Raw genomic sequence first — 14,229 nt, 5'->3', positions numbered from 1 at the left:
GTAATCTCTCCCCCACCCCTTCCCCCTAGCATCCGTAGACTTTGCATCCTTCAGACAAAGGCTGTGCAAAGGCGACTAACCGAGCATCCATTATGGGGTGGGGCTGGGGAGGGGAGGGAAGAAAGAAAATTGGGGTTGGATGATTACACATGGCTTAAACCTTAAGCTATAGTTAAAATAATCTAAGGTTTTCCCCACCACTTAATCACAGAATTTACGTTGAGGTTTTTTTTTTTTTACGGAAAATTCTAGCGTTTCATTCATAGTATACTAAATTTGAATACTTTTGTCAGGTTCCAGTATCTTTAATTGCTTTAAAAAAAATAGCAGAGAAGATGGGAATGATGGTCAAAATGGCTTGGGTAAATGCTGATTTTTACAGTTATTGTTATTATTATTATTACTTGAACAAGATTCAGAAGCCCAGTATGAACAGGCCACGCTTGTAATCTCAGCAGCACCTGGGAGTCAGCGGCAGGAAGAGCTGCAATTCAAGGTCATCCTAACTGGCCTTAGTGGCTCATGCATGTAAATCCCAGCCTTGAAGGCTGAGGCTGGAGGATTGCAGCTAGTTTGAGGCCAGCCTGGATTATAGTGTGAGATCATGTCTCAAAAAGCAAAAGAGAACAAAGCCAAAGAGAAATAATGTACAAAACAGAATTTCGTAATTTACTAGGAAAGCTTTCTTTGCCGATAGAGAGTATTCTCCATCTCCGCTCCACGCCCACTCCCCCCACCCCCCATCCCCCACCCCCACCGCCCCGGGATATTTTATCCCTAGAAATGAGCCACCCTTTCTAATACAGGATTCAGAAACTATAAGGAGAAAGAATTGAGTTTAAAAACTAGCTCTTTCTTTGTGTGGGCTTGTATTTCTGCATTGCTCTTTCTTGGGGGAGGGGTGATACCAAGTAAAAAATAACTGAGATACCAAATTAAAAAGGGGAGAGTTATATAATATAAAAGGAAACCATTTTGTGATGTTTTTCTCATCCCCCAGACAACTGTGTAATGTCAGTCGACTGCAGTTCATTTTCTGTAGTTCCTGAATTCCGTAAATAGCCCCGTCTGCAGTTGGGCTTCTAACTGTGGGAACAGGGGCTCCTCACAGCACTGCTATTCAGCTAGAGACTGTGGTTGTTGCTCAATTGCCCCTTGGGACAAGAAAAAATGCCTCGCTTTCACCCCTAGGAAATGGATTACAGTGGCATTCTTTTGCTATTTAGAAAGCCTCCATTATCAGCAAGGATGGTCTATATAGAGTGAGTCTCCGAGCTGCAGACCACTGAACATTTGCTGGATAAAATTTCAGAGGTAAAGAGATGTTTGTTGGGGCACCCAAGCTGCAAATTTGAATTTTGACAGATGGTTTCCCTTTTAGTTTTCTGTAGCACACACAGTCTGGTTGTCGGCTCACTATTTCCAGTCTCTATGGAGTCCATTCATCCGGCTGGGCTGGCAAGGAGCGGGTGTGGGAGGGAGGGAGGGCCTTGGGAAGAGAGCAGCTGCAGGTTGTGCAGGCGACAATGGTGGCCGAGACTTCTTCCAGCCTGCCCTCCACAGCTCGGCTTTTCTTGTTTGAGTGTATTGTGAAAGCCTTTTCTAGAGGAAAATAAATCAATAAAACCAACACACAGATCATTTGTTTGCTTCTTGCATGTTTCCTAGGAGAAGTAATCCCCCACCCTCTCCATCATTTTAGGAAATAAAAGTTTATTTTATTAAAGAATCAGGAATAAAGATGACTACTTCTAATCTGTAAGTACATTTAGCAAGGATAAGAATTAAGTGATGGCAGCTCTCTCTTAAAAGCCCACACCCCTGCTTGGTCTTAGAGAGGACCACACCCACTCTCTTGGGTATTTTTCTGACCGCTTCTCTCTTAACTCTCATGCTTAAAACCTATTTTAAATCCTTTAATAAACCCCAACTCTGCTTCATTTAAAAAAAAATGGCATCGATAGGGATTAATAAATAGCTTATTGAAAATATTGTCACAATAAAAAATGATTGCATTTATTGCACATATTTGTGTGTGTGTTTGCCACAGTATGTTTAGAGGCCAGAGGACAGCTATCAGAGCAGATTCTCCTGTCACCATGGGAGTCCCAGGAATAAAACCCAAATTCCCAACCTTGGTGACCAGCTAAGCCTCCTCTCCTTCCCCGAAATTTTAATAATGAAAAAAATATCATACACTACAGGGCCATGATGAAGTGTAATACAACCCCCCCTTTTTTTTTTAAGTACAGTGATGCATTTCTATTTCTTTCCAATATAAAAGGCTGAGAAACACCTTCTTTCCCCAGTGCTCAGTTCTTTATGATTTTACAGAGGATGAAAAGAGGATTTGTAGGATCACTCTTTGTCACTCTACCTCAGAGCCATTCGGTTCCTTGTGCAAACGAGAGGCCTTTTTCTCTCCCCTTGAGCATAAATAATCGTAAGATCTGGGTCAGAAACAGACTAAACACTGCCATCTTCAATATATAAGTGGCATTCCACGTGGGTGGGTCAGTCTGCTCTTTTTGCTCCTTATGTAATAGTTTTCAAACTGTGGGATGACGTGTGTATTTGTTTACATATTGCTAGTTCTAGTTTGACTGTTGATTTCTTTATGTACATCCACAAGCAGGTATATAATACATTCTGCTAACAGGTTCGTTCTCTACACAGAGATATTGGCATAAAAACTTTGTTTCTTACCACTTCCGTGGTTTAATTATCTATTTGCATGTTCACACCTTGCCCTTTACCAAGCCTTGTGCATGCCGGGCAAGCGCTGAGCGCTTACCCCTGAGCTACATCTCAACCCTAGATGATGTCTCTCCTTAGCTCCAGTTGTCTTAGCTTTCTCAAGTATCTGATATTGAATGTGTTACCTTCTCAAATACTCAGCTCTGAAAGGTTGTGTTGCTCACTAATGGATCAGTATACACCTGGCTTCTGAGGTCAGAAACAGCCGTTACTGGCTTCTCTCTCACCTGTTTTGGGCTCCCTGGAATCACCCACTAAGTCACGGCAAGTCTACTTCATAAGCCTTTTTTGTTTGTTATACTGAGAAATGACTGGTGTAGCCTGGGCTAGCTTCAAACATGATTCAGTATGTAGCTATGGCTGGCCTGAACTCCTGATCCCTCTGCCTTCATTGCCCAAGTGCTGATTTTAGGCATATGCCATCATACCCAGATCTCAAATCCCATTTTTTAACAAAAAGTTCAATGTACTTATGTATTTATTGTGTGTGTGTTGACACGTTCATGTGTGAAGACACACACACAGTGAAGGTCAGCTAGAAGACAAGCTGGTACTGGCTTTCCCACGGATCCAGGGATCTAGACTCAGGTTGTCGGGCTATACGAGCACAGAGTTATCTCCCAGCCCACGTTTTTGTTTTTGGAGTGTGTCTTAGTTATTTTTCTATTGCTGTGATAGAACACTATGACTATGCATACCTTTAATGCCAGCACTCTGGAGGCAGAGGCAGGCAGATCTCTGTAAGTTCAAGGCAAGCCTGGTCTACAGAGTGAATCCCAGGACAGCCAGGGCTACATGGAGAAACTGTCTCAAAAAACAAAAACAGCAAACTAAAAAAAAACTATTATGAAGGCAATTTATTTATTTAGTTGGTTTTTTTTTTTTTTTTTTTTTTTTTTTTTGGTTTTTCGATTTTTGTTTGTTTGTTTGGTTTTGGTTTTTCGAGACAGGGTTTCTCTGTGTAGCTTTGCGCCTTTCCTGGAACTCACTCTGTAGCCCAGGCTGGCCTCCAATTCACAGAGATCCACCTGCCTCTGCCTCCAAAGTGCTGGGATTAAAGGTGTGCACCACCACCACCTGGCTTTGTTTGGCTTTTTAAGACTGGGTTTTGCTGTGTAGTTTTGGTGCTGGAACTCACTCTGTAGACCAGGCTGGCCTCGAACTCAGAGATCCACCTGCCTCGCCCTTCCGAGTGCTGGGATTAAGGGCATGAGCCACCACCACCCAGCTCTAAGACAATTTATAAAAGAAAGCATTCATTTGTATTTATGGCTTCAGAGGGTTACAGTCCATGATAGTGGAGCGAAAATATGGTGACAAGAACGGCTGAGCGTTCACATCTCAAACCTCAAATAGGAGGCAGAGGGACACACTGGGAATGGTACTAGTCTTTTTTTTTTTTTTTTTTTTTTTTTTAAACCCAACTTAGTACTTTTTTTTTTTTTTTTATTTTCTTTTTTTTTTTTTTTTTTTTTTATTTATTTATTTTGTATACAGCATGTATGACCAGAAGAGGGCACCAGATCTCATTACAGATGGTTGTGAGCCACCATGTGGTTGCTGGGAATTGAACTCAGGACCTTTGGAAGAGCAGTCAGTGCAGTCAGTGCTCTTAACCGCTGAGCCATCTCTCCAGCCCCCGGTACTAGTCTTTTGAAACCTCGAAGTTCATCCCCAGTGACATATCTCCTCCAACAAGGACACACCTTTTAATTCTTCCCAAACAGTTCCACCAGTTGCTGACCAAGTGTTAAACATATGAGGTTTATGAGGGCCATTCTTATATTATATATTTATTGTTTGTTTGTTTGTTTGTTTGTTTTTCGAGACAGAGTTCCTCTGTGTAGCCCTGGCTGTCCTGGAACTCAGTCTGTAGACTAGGCTGGCCTAGAACTCACAGACATTCACCTGCCTCTGCCTCCCAATTGCTGAGATTAAAGGTGTGTGCCACCACCACCCGGCTTTCACTCAGATGATTTTAAGCAGAAGATGTGCTTCTGGAATGGAATTGAAAGAGGTGAATTAAGGATTTGGGATCATCATTTTATACACAGTAGGGAGTCATTGGTCTACTTTAAACACTAGAATGACGTGATCTGTCATGTATATGTACTATACTAAAAGCAGTATGACCATTGCATGGAGGTTCAGTCTAAGGGCAGTGGGAGAGAAGAGGAAGAGGAGGAGGGGAGGAGGAAGATATGAACTTGTGAGAAAGAATTCCAATTTGGAATTGGAATGGGGAGTGTATTCATGTATGAAATTACCAAACACACACATACACACACACACACACACACACACACACACACACACACACACACACACAGAGGTGGTTTGAATAAGAATGGCCCTTAAAAGCATGTAAACATGGAGAAGTCAGAGGATAGCCTGGAGTGTGGGCCCTCCCACCCCACTTTTAGGACAGGATCTCTGTCTTGTTTCCTATTCACTCTCCCAGGTTTATGTGATTTCTAGGGATCCAGACATGGGTCCTCACACTTGTATGGCAAGCATCTTACCCACTGAGCCCCCTCCCCAAGCCTGTTCATTTATTTTTTTGGACAAGAGTCTCATGGATTCCAATCTGGGCTCAGACTTGCAGTGTAGCGGAGAATGACCTTGAACTTGTTAGCCTCCTGCTTCTGTGCTCCAAGTGCTGGGACCACAGGCCTTTAGCACCATGCCAGTTTTTATGTGGTGCTAGGGACTGAACCCAGGGCTTCGTAAGTGCTAGACAAGCACTCTACCAACAGAGCCACATCCCTAGCTGCACACACTGATTTTAAATTACATTCAGTTTTAGATAAATGTTCTAGAAGTTGGTATGGAAAACAGTAGGTTCGGTGGAGGCCCCAGGACCGAAGGAGTCATGGAAAGAACCTGGGGCTTGGCACTGTGAGAGGCGAGAGGAGGTACTGGTGATGGAGACCCCAGGGTACTGGAGATGCCAGGATCAGGGGGCATTCACCAACGACAGTGGCAGTTGTGGAATGGATTCCGCCTGAGCCTATAAGCCAAACTCTGTGCTGTGGATGGCAGAGTCAAAGCGGAGAGCCTACCCAAGCCCTTTGGAGTCCAGAAATTATAAGTGAGCCCCAGATACTGGACACTGAGCTTTTTATATAGTCGGGGTTTGGTTTTATGTTGACCTGATTATAATTTCCCCTTGTTTTTCCCTGTTCGCATAAGAAAGTATATTTTTTTGAGATAAGGTCACACTGTGTAGCGTTAACTATCTTGGAATTTACTGTAGAGCATGGCTGGCCTTGAACTCACGAAGTTCTACCTGCCTCTGCCTCCCAAGTGCTGGGATTAAAGGCATGAGCTAGGAGGCCCAATTTTTTGTTGTTGTTGTTGAGACAAACTTGTTTTTGATTTTATGGGAGCCGATAGTTGAGAGACATTAGAATTTTAAAGAAATCTTCGGTTGTTTTCTTTTCTTTTCTTTTCCTTTCTTTTCTTTTCTTTTCTTTCCGTTCTCTTTTCTGGTCTTAGATTTTTAAAGTGTTGAAAGGTTATGGTTTGAAGTGACATGTTTATGTGTCAAGGTTGACTGGGGTAGGAGTTGGGGGTGGAATGTCACAGTTATCTTCAGCTTCCAGCTTATACAGACTTAGTCACCTGGGAGGAGAAAACGTCAACTAAAAAATATCCTTTAATCAGATTGGCCAGTGGATGTATCTGTGAGACATTTTCTTAATGGCTAATCAATGTAGGATGACCCAGCCCACTGTGAGTGGTACCATTCTAGGCAAGTGGGATTGTGCTGTATAAGAAAGGTAACTGAGTAAGCCAGAGGGAGCAAGCCGGGAAGCAGTATTTGTCCATTTCTGTGTGAATTCATATGTACACTGGTCATGTTGATTTAAAGGGCCTTGTTTTCTTGGTGTCCCTCATCCCCTCTGGCTCTTATACTCTCTCTGCTTCCTCTTCTACAGGAGCCCTGACGGGATAGATTTCATGGAAATATCCTGTTTAGGGCTGAGTGTTCCTAGGTCTCTCACTCTCTGCAAAATGTCTGGCTGTCTTTGTTCCCATCAGCTGCAGGAGGAAGCTTCTCTGATGATGGCTGAACAAGGTGCTGATCTATGAGTACAGCAGAATATTATTAGGAGGAGTCTTTTTTGTTTTGTTTTTCCCAGACAGAGTCTCTCTGAATAGCCCTAGTTGTCCTGGAACTTGCTTTATAGAGCAGGCTGGCCTTGAACTCAGAGATGCACGTGCCTCTGCCTCCCAAGTGCTGGGATTAAAGGTGTGTGCCACCATTGCCCGACAGTTAGTTTTCCTAGGTTTTTGTGTTTCCATATGAAGCTGAAAATTGTCCTTTCACGATCTGTGAAGAACTGTGTTAAAATTTTCATGGGGATTGCATTGAATCTGAGATTGGTTTAGGTAAAATGGCAATTTTCACTATAGTAAGCCATCTGCATGGGAGATCTCTCCATCTTCTGATATCTTCCTCAGTTTCCTTCTTCAGTGTCTTAAAGTTTTTATCACATAAGTCTTTTACTCGCCTTTTAGAATTACTCTAAGATATTTGATATTATTTGAGGCTATTGTAAAAGGTGTTTCCCTGATTTCTTTCTCAGTCTATTTCTCATTTGTGTATAGGAGGGATACTGATTTTATTTTTTGTATCCAGCTACTGTAGGGGTTTCCTGGTAGAATTTTTGTTTGTTTGTCTGTTTCTTGTTTTTTGAGACAGAGTTTCTCTGTGTAGCCCTGGCTGTCCTGGAACTCACTTTATAGATCAGGCTGGCCTTGAACTCATAGAGATCCACCTGCCTCTGACTCCCCAGTGCTGGGATCAAAGGTTTGCACCAACACTGCCAGGCTCCTGGTGGAATTTTAAGTTGATGTTGGCTATGGGCTTGCTGTAACTGTTTGTTCCTTGGTTTCTGTTGCCCTTTCTAGCACTTGGGAGGCAGAGCCAGGCAGATCTCTGTGAGTTCGAGGTCAGCCTCATCTACAGAACAAGATCCTGAACAGGCTCCAAAGCTACACAGAGAAACCCTGTCTCAAAAAAAAAAAAAGATAAGTGGCACTAGTTACTGTGTGGAAAGGTCTTGAGGCAGGAGCCATCACAAAACCCAGTATCAGAGCTTTATTAGCAGGAAGTGGGGGCCGGGGACAAAAGAACCAGGCGTGGGGAAGAAGCACGTGCAGAGAGCAGAGACGAAAGAGGAGTCTGTGTTCAACTTTTTTTTTTGGGGGGGGGGGTTCGATTTTTTTTTTTTTTTTTTTTTTGGTTTTTTGAGACAGGGTTTCTCTGTGTAGCTTTGGAGCCTGTCCTGGAACTCACTCTGTAGCCCAGGCTGGCCTCGAACTCACAGAGATCCGCCTGCCTCTGCCTCCCGAGTGCTGGGGTTAAAGGCGTGCACCACCACCGCCCGGCGTGTGTTCAACTTTTTAAGGATTCCCGTGCACATACGCAGGTGGGCTTACGGAGCTACACCACACATGCGCTGATTGCGTGACTGCCCTGCGCACATTTGTGCGATCACGCAGCGCACTGATGACGTAAAACGTAAGACGCCTTGCTTAGCTACTGAACTGGGCATGCTTGGTCATGCAGCTGGAGGAGTGGCAGAATCCTAACAATACTAGTGCATCCAGCACCGGAACAGAATCATTCACCAAAATAAATGAACAAACACACAAATGAATGAATGAATATTAAAAGGACTCTTTCTTTCCTGAACTACACTCTATCCTTTTTTCTCCCCCAAGACAGGGTTTCTCTTGTGTAGCCCTGGCTGTCCTGGAACTCACTCTGTAGACCAGGCTGGCCTCAAACTCACAGAGATCAGCCTGCCTCTGCCCCTCAAGTGCTGGAATTAAAGGTGTACACCACCACCGCCCCACAACCACTCTATTCTTTTAAGCTGTTCACTCTTCTCCTTTATTTTATAACCTAACCGCTCCACTCCTCCTCCTCTCTCTCTCTTCATCCTCCTTACTCTCTTGAAACAGTTTCATGTACCCCAAGCTAGCCTCATACTTGCTATATTGCCAAGGATAACCTTGATCAATGTCTGATCCTTCTGCTTGCACTCCTGAATGCTGCAGAGACAGGTTCCTATGACCACACCCAGTTTTACCTGGTGCTGGGGAATCAAAATCAGGGCTTCCCACATCATAGGCAAGGACTCTACCAGCTGAGCCACATCCCCAGCCAGCTGGAATCCCAGTTTTTGTAAAACACAATTGATAACTTAGTTGCCTTTCATTGACTTAGATGATGCTCACGCGCTAGCAGAATGTACGCTGGACCACCTTTGTTCAGCTCCCTTTGTTCTGCGGAGCAGATGGAAATTAAGTGGCAGACTGGGAAGGTTGCCATGGTGCTCTGGCTTCTGGGATTTAACAGTCATCAAAGGAAACGCCAGGCTCCCCTCCCCCACACACCCAGTACCGGTTTCTCACATTTCTCCCCAATCCTTATCTTTTGTTAGCTAAACTGCCTGGTCAATGGTCCCCAAAGATCCTCAGTGTCTACTTCCTCGGTGCTGAGGTTACAGGCATGTGCCACTGTGCCTGGCTCTACCGTCTGGGTGCTGGGGATTGAACTCAGGCTCTCATGCTTGTGTGGCAAGCACATTGCTGTCTGAGCCATCCCCCAAACCCTTCCGTGCACTATGGTAAATATGTCATTATATTTATTTATTCTCAACCAGTCATTAAGTTCTGTCAGCTATATTTGAAGATCACCTTAATAACACTTGGAACCAGCAAATGACAAACTTGTAAAGCTTGATCAATTTTGTTAGTCAAAGGGCCTAATGGAAGACAAGATGTAGCATAATATTTGGGGCTCCATCTTTGACCTCTTTTAACATTGTATTCGTTTTCTAATACAGTTACTTTTGTGTTGCTATGGAAAAACATCAAGACCCAAAGTAACTTATGGAAGAAAGAATTTATTTTGATTTAGCGGCAGAGGGAGAGCCTTGATGGCCAGGAGTCATGGCAGCAGACACAGGGCAGGAACCAAAGTGGAGGGTCACATCTTCAACCTCAGACTTGAAGCAGGGCAAACTGAAAGTGGGTCAAGGCTCAGAGCCCAGGGACTTCCTCCAGCAAGGCCACACTCCTGAAGGTTCCATAACCTCCCCAAACAGCACCAAGGCCAAGCAGCTCCACTCACTGGGCACCAGAGTTCAAATACCCCAGGCCTTCAGAGATGTTTATCATTCCAACCACCACAAATATGTAAATTCAAACAGAAGACAGGCTTCTGAATGGTGTTGGAGTGGGTGGCCCCAAGTGCCTGTTCTTCCTCGGTGTACTGAAGTAGATGTGCTGCTGAAGATTTCTGTTTCCTTCCCTGGAGCTATTCCGTAGCTCTTATTCAGCCAATCAGATTCTTTTAGAATTACTAGTTTACCCTCTTGGAAACTTCAAAGTTTTGGTGTAATTAGTATGGGTCTGTTGTTTTTGTTTTTGTTTTCTTTCATTCTTTCTTTTTTTTTTGTTTTGTTTTTTTTGTTTTGGTTTGGTTTTGGTTTTTTTGTTGTTTTTTTTTTGTTTGTTTGTTTTGTTTTGTTTTTTGAGACAGGGTTTCTCTGTGTAGCTTTGCGCCTTTCCTGGAACTTGCTTTGTAGATCAGGCTGGCCTCAGACTCACAGAGATCCACCTGCCTCTGCCTCCAGAGTGCTGAGATTAAAGGTGTGCGCCACCACCGCCTGGCTTTCTTTCTTTTTTGGGGGGCGGGGGTAGGGTAGGTTTCACTGTGTAGCCCTGGCTGTCCTAGAACTCACCCTGTAGATCATGCTGGTTTTGAACTCACAGAGATCCACCTCTACCTCCTTAGTTTTGTGATTAAAGGCATGTGCCACCACTGTCCAGCTGGGTCTGTTGTTCTAAACTCTGATAATTCCTAGATGAATTGACTGAAAATTGCCTGTTTTTTGATAATTATTCCAAAAGATACAACTCCCAGTGATGCCTGACCTTAGGGGCTTGTTTGTTTTACATTCATTTTATGTATGTTTACATGTGTGGGTGCACCTGTCATGGAACACTCCAGAAGTCAAAGGACAACTTTAAAGAGTCAACTCTCCCTCTATCATCTGGCTCCCAGGGCTGAATCTCAGGTTTTGGGGCTTGATGTAGAGTTCCCTTGCCAGCTAAGTCACATCCCAGGTTACCTGCTAAGCACATCCCAGGTTACCTGCTAAGCACATCCCAGGTTACCTGCTAAGCACATCCCAGGTTACCTGCTAAGCACATCCCAGGTTACCTGCTAAGCCACATCCCAGGTTCTGTCTGTTTCTTTGAGACAGGGTTTCATGTAGTCCAGGCTGGTCTTGAACTCCTTTCCCTTCTGCCTCTACCTCCCTAATGCTAGGATTATAGACATGAGTCACTGCATCTGACTTACGAGGATATATTTCTCCATCTTCTTTTAGATTTAAAAATTGATTAAGAATCGAACCCAGCCGGGCGGTGGTGGTACACGCCTTTAATCCCAGCACTCGGGAGGCAGAGCCAGGCGGATCTCTGTGAGTTCGAGGCCAGCCTGGGCTACCAAGTGAGTTCCAGGAAAGGCGCAAAGCTACACAGAGAAACCCTGTCTCGAAAAACCAAAAAAAAAAAAAAAAAAAAAAAAAGAATCGAACCCAGGTCCCAGAGCAGCCAGTGACCTTAACCACCGAGCCGTCTCTCCAGCCCCCGAACTAGGGTTAAAAACAAAACAAAATACATTTATTTACTTAATGTGTGGGGGTTTCATGTGGCACACACGTAGAGATCAGAGAAAAGCTGTGGGAGGTGGTCGTCTCCTTACTACGTGGGTCCCAGGGATCATCAAGTTTGGTGGCAAGCACTGTTACCTTTGGAATCATCTCGGCAGCTCTCCCCTCCCACGAATTGAAGCATTGGTTATGGACATACAGAAGCAAAAAGATTTTAAAAGGCTGCAGGTTTCCCCTTCTTCTGCTTCTGTCAACAGCAGATTGTTCCAGGGTGCACACTGTAAGAGGTGGAGAGGTTCACCCGAGCTAATTTCTACGACTGTCTCTGCATTTAGTATATTTTAATAAAGAAGTCCACCGTTGAGTCTTTTTTAAAAATGTTTTCTGTATTTTTAGATTTGTAAGAGTGGTTGCACTCTCACCTCTCATGTTGCTAAGCAACAAACCGTACAGTTGCTAGGAGATGGACTAGCAGGGTTGGGGGTAATGCTCAATCCAGTCACCTGACTTTACAGCTTCGGGCAGAAGAGAAAACAGTTCATGTCGGATAAAAAGGTTAGGGAGAGGCAGGAGCCCGGTGGTCAGGGACTGAAATACGGCAGCTCGGAAGGATTGGAGAGCAGAGTGTGTGGATTCTGCAAGGAGAAGCTCTAATGCAATTTCCTTGCATGAGTCATGGAAAAACCTTACACTGCCATGCTGAATTTCATCTTCTGCGTGCTTCTACCTTATCTGAAAAACAAATTAGAGAAGAAACTCGGGGAAGAAACCTTCCAGTTACCATTCCTAAATGTGTACAGGAGAGTGGCAATCAATAGTAACGCTCACGGAAGACCGACCATTACAAAAATGTTTACGATTATTTAAAAAGCCCAAGTCTAGAGATCGGGATGCAGCCGGCCTCATAAACTGCTTGGGTAGCTCAGTGGGCAGCACCACACAAGCCAGACGTGATGGCGCACCCAGGAGAGGGCGACCACAGGAACGCAAGGTCGACTTCTGACACGAATTGAGTTTGAGGCCTGCCTAGGGCACACGTGACTCTCTCTACACACAGGGTCTGCACAGCTTCAAGTCACACAGGGTTCTAGCACAGAGAGGGGGATGTGGACCTGGATTTCATCCCTAATCAAGACTATTTGCAATGAATACCTGCTGGCAGAGGGAAAATCAATCCTCCAGTGGAGTGTCATTGGGTCTATCAATCACACTCCAGGGCGCGCTTCATGCCCAGAAATAGTTAGCAACACAAAATGAACTCCGTATTTGTTTTTGTGTGGGGGCACTTTATAAATATAATAAAGTTTATAAATACAATAATTTGGTTTTGTTTGGGCATTTTCATCTTATTGTTTTGGGGTTTTTTTATTTTTATTTTTTGAAAGAGAGAAAGAACATAAAGTTGGGTAGGTGGGGATGATCTGGGAAAAGTTGGGGAAGGGAAAAGCATGATCAAAATATATTGTATGAAAAAACTATTTAGAGGAAATTGAGATGACTCTGTGTTAAAGTCACCTGCTGCCAAGCCTGTGTTCGATCCAGGGACGTACATGGTAGAATTAGAGCATCTACTCACCAAAGTTTCCCGTCAACCTCCACATCCACACATATGAACAAATAAGTAAAAGAGTAGGTCAATAGAGGAAAGCTAAGAAAACAGGAGGAAGCAGCGATTGTACGCTACCTTTGCTGTGTGTGAAATAAGAAACCAGCCCCAGGCTTCCGAGTACTCTGTAAAAGGCTGAATCTTTGGGGCTCTGGGTAGTTACCGTTGCTAGCAACCAGGAAGCTCTGGGCTGCTGTTGCAAAGTCCCCACTCAGAGCCTCTGTCTGCCTAAACCAGGAGCTAGTGCCAGAAGCACTGGAGATAAAAAAACCATCGCAAAACATCCAGCTTCCGTTATCCCCTGTGATTTTATGCAAGCGGTCTATTTTGTGTCCTTCGACCATCTGTGTAAAATGTTGGCTTCGCACAAATGGCTCATGGGCATCTTCATGAACGTCATCCCCACTGCGGAGCGCTAGGAAGATGTTGGGGAATAGACTAAGATATGATACACGTTCTGTTGTGGCCAGCTTTAACTAAAAGCATAATAAAGAATCTGAACACAGACTTGAGGAGGAGGGGCAGCAGATAAAGGCGCTGCTAGACCTGAGTTTGATCCCTAGAAACAACAGCACAAAGGTATTCCTCCAGAAGCAGGCTGTGCACATGTGTGTTATGTGTGCACAAATGTGACCATACAAACACACACAACAACAACAGCAGCAGCAGCAATGACAGAAATAAATGTAATGGAGAAAAAAAGGACCCTGGAACTAGTGTGTGCAGTGGGGGATGTGCACCTCCTTGCCCAGCTCAGTAGTAAATATTTCTTTTTTAAATTTTGTCTTATTTTATTTTATGGGTACAGATGTTTTGCCTGCTGTGTGTCTGTGTACCACATGTGTACCTGGCCCTGGACATGCCGGAAGAAGAGGTAGGACCCTCTAGAATGGAGTTACAGATGGTTGTGAGCACCGTGTGGGCACTGGGAACTGAACTCAGGTTCTCTGGAAGAGCAGCCCGTGCTCTTAACCACCGAGGCGTCTCTCTAGCCAGAGAGATGTAAATACACATGTTTGAAAGGAATTACTGTACACTAGACTCTGTGCTGGGCATTTTGCTCTGTAGCCCAGGCAGTCTTTAGATTTGTGACCTTTTGCCTTTTGATATCAGCTGTAAGGACTGTATCATGGAGCCTAGTGTGTTGTTGTATAGAGTCTTGCTATA

The 14,229-nt window shown here is 44.2% G+C and overlaps 1 long non-coding RNA gene across 1 annotated transcript in view; it reads left to right on the top strand.

The window, feature by feature from the left end:
• Nucleotides 1-14,229, top strand: part of LOC131896662 (uncharacterized) — a 35,697-nt gene that overhangs the window by 640 nt on the left and 20,828 nt on the right. The window lies entirely within an intron of this gene.

The sequence above is a fragment of the Peromyscus eremicus genome, chromosome 20, assembly GCF_949786415.1.
Source record: "Peromyscus eremicus chromosome 20, PerEre_H2_v1, whole genome shotgun sequence".
Lineage (NCBI taxonomy): Eukaryota > Metazoa > Chordata > Mammalia > Rodentia > Cricetidae > Peromyscus > Peromyscus eremicus.
This window is presented reverse-complemented; position numbering and strand designations above follow the sequence as displayed.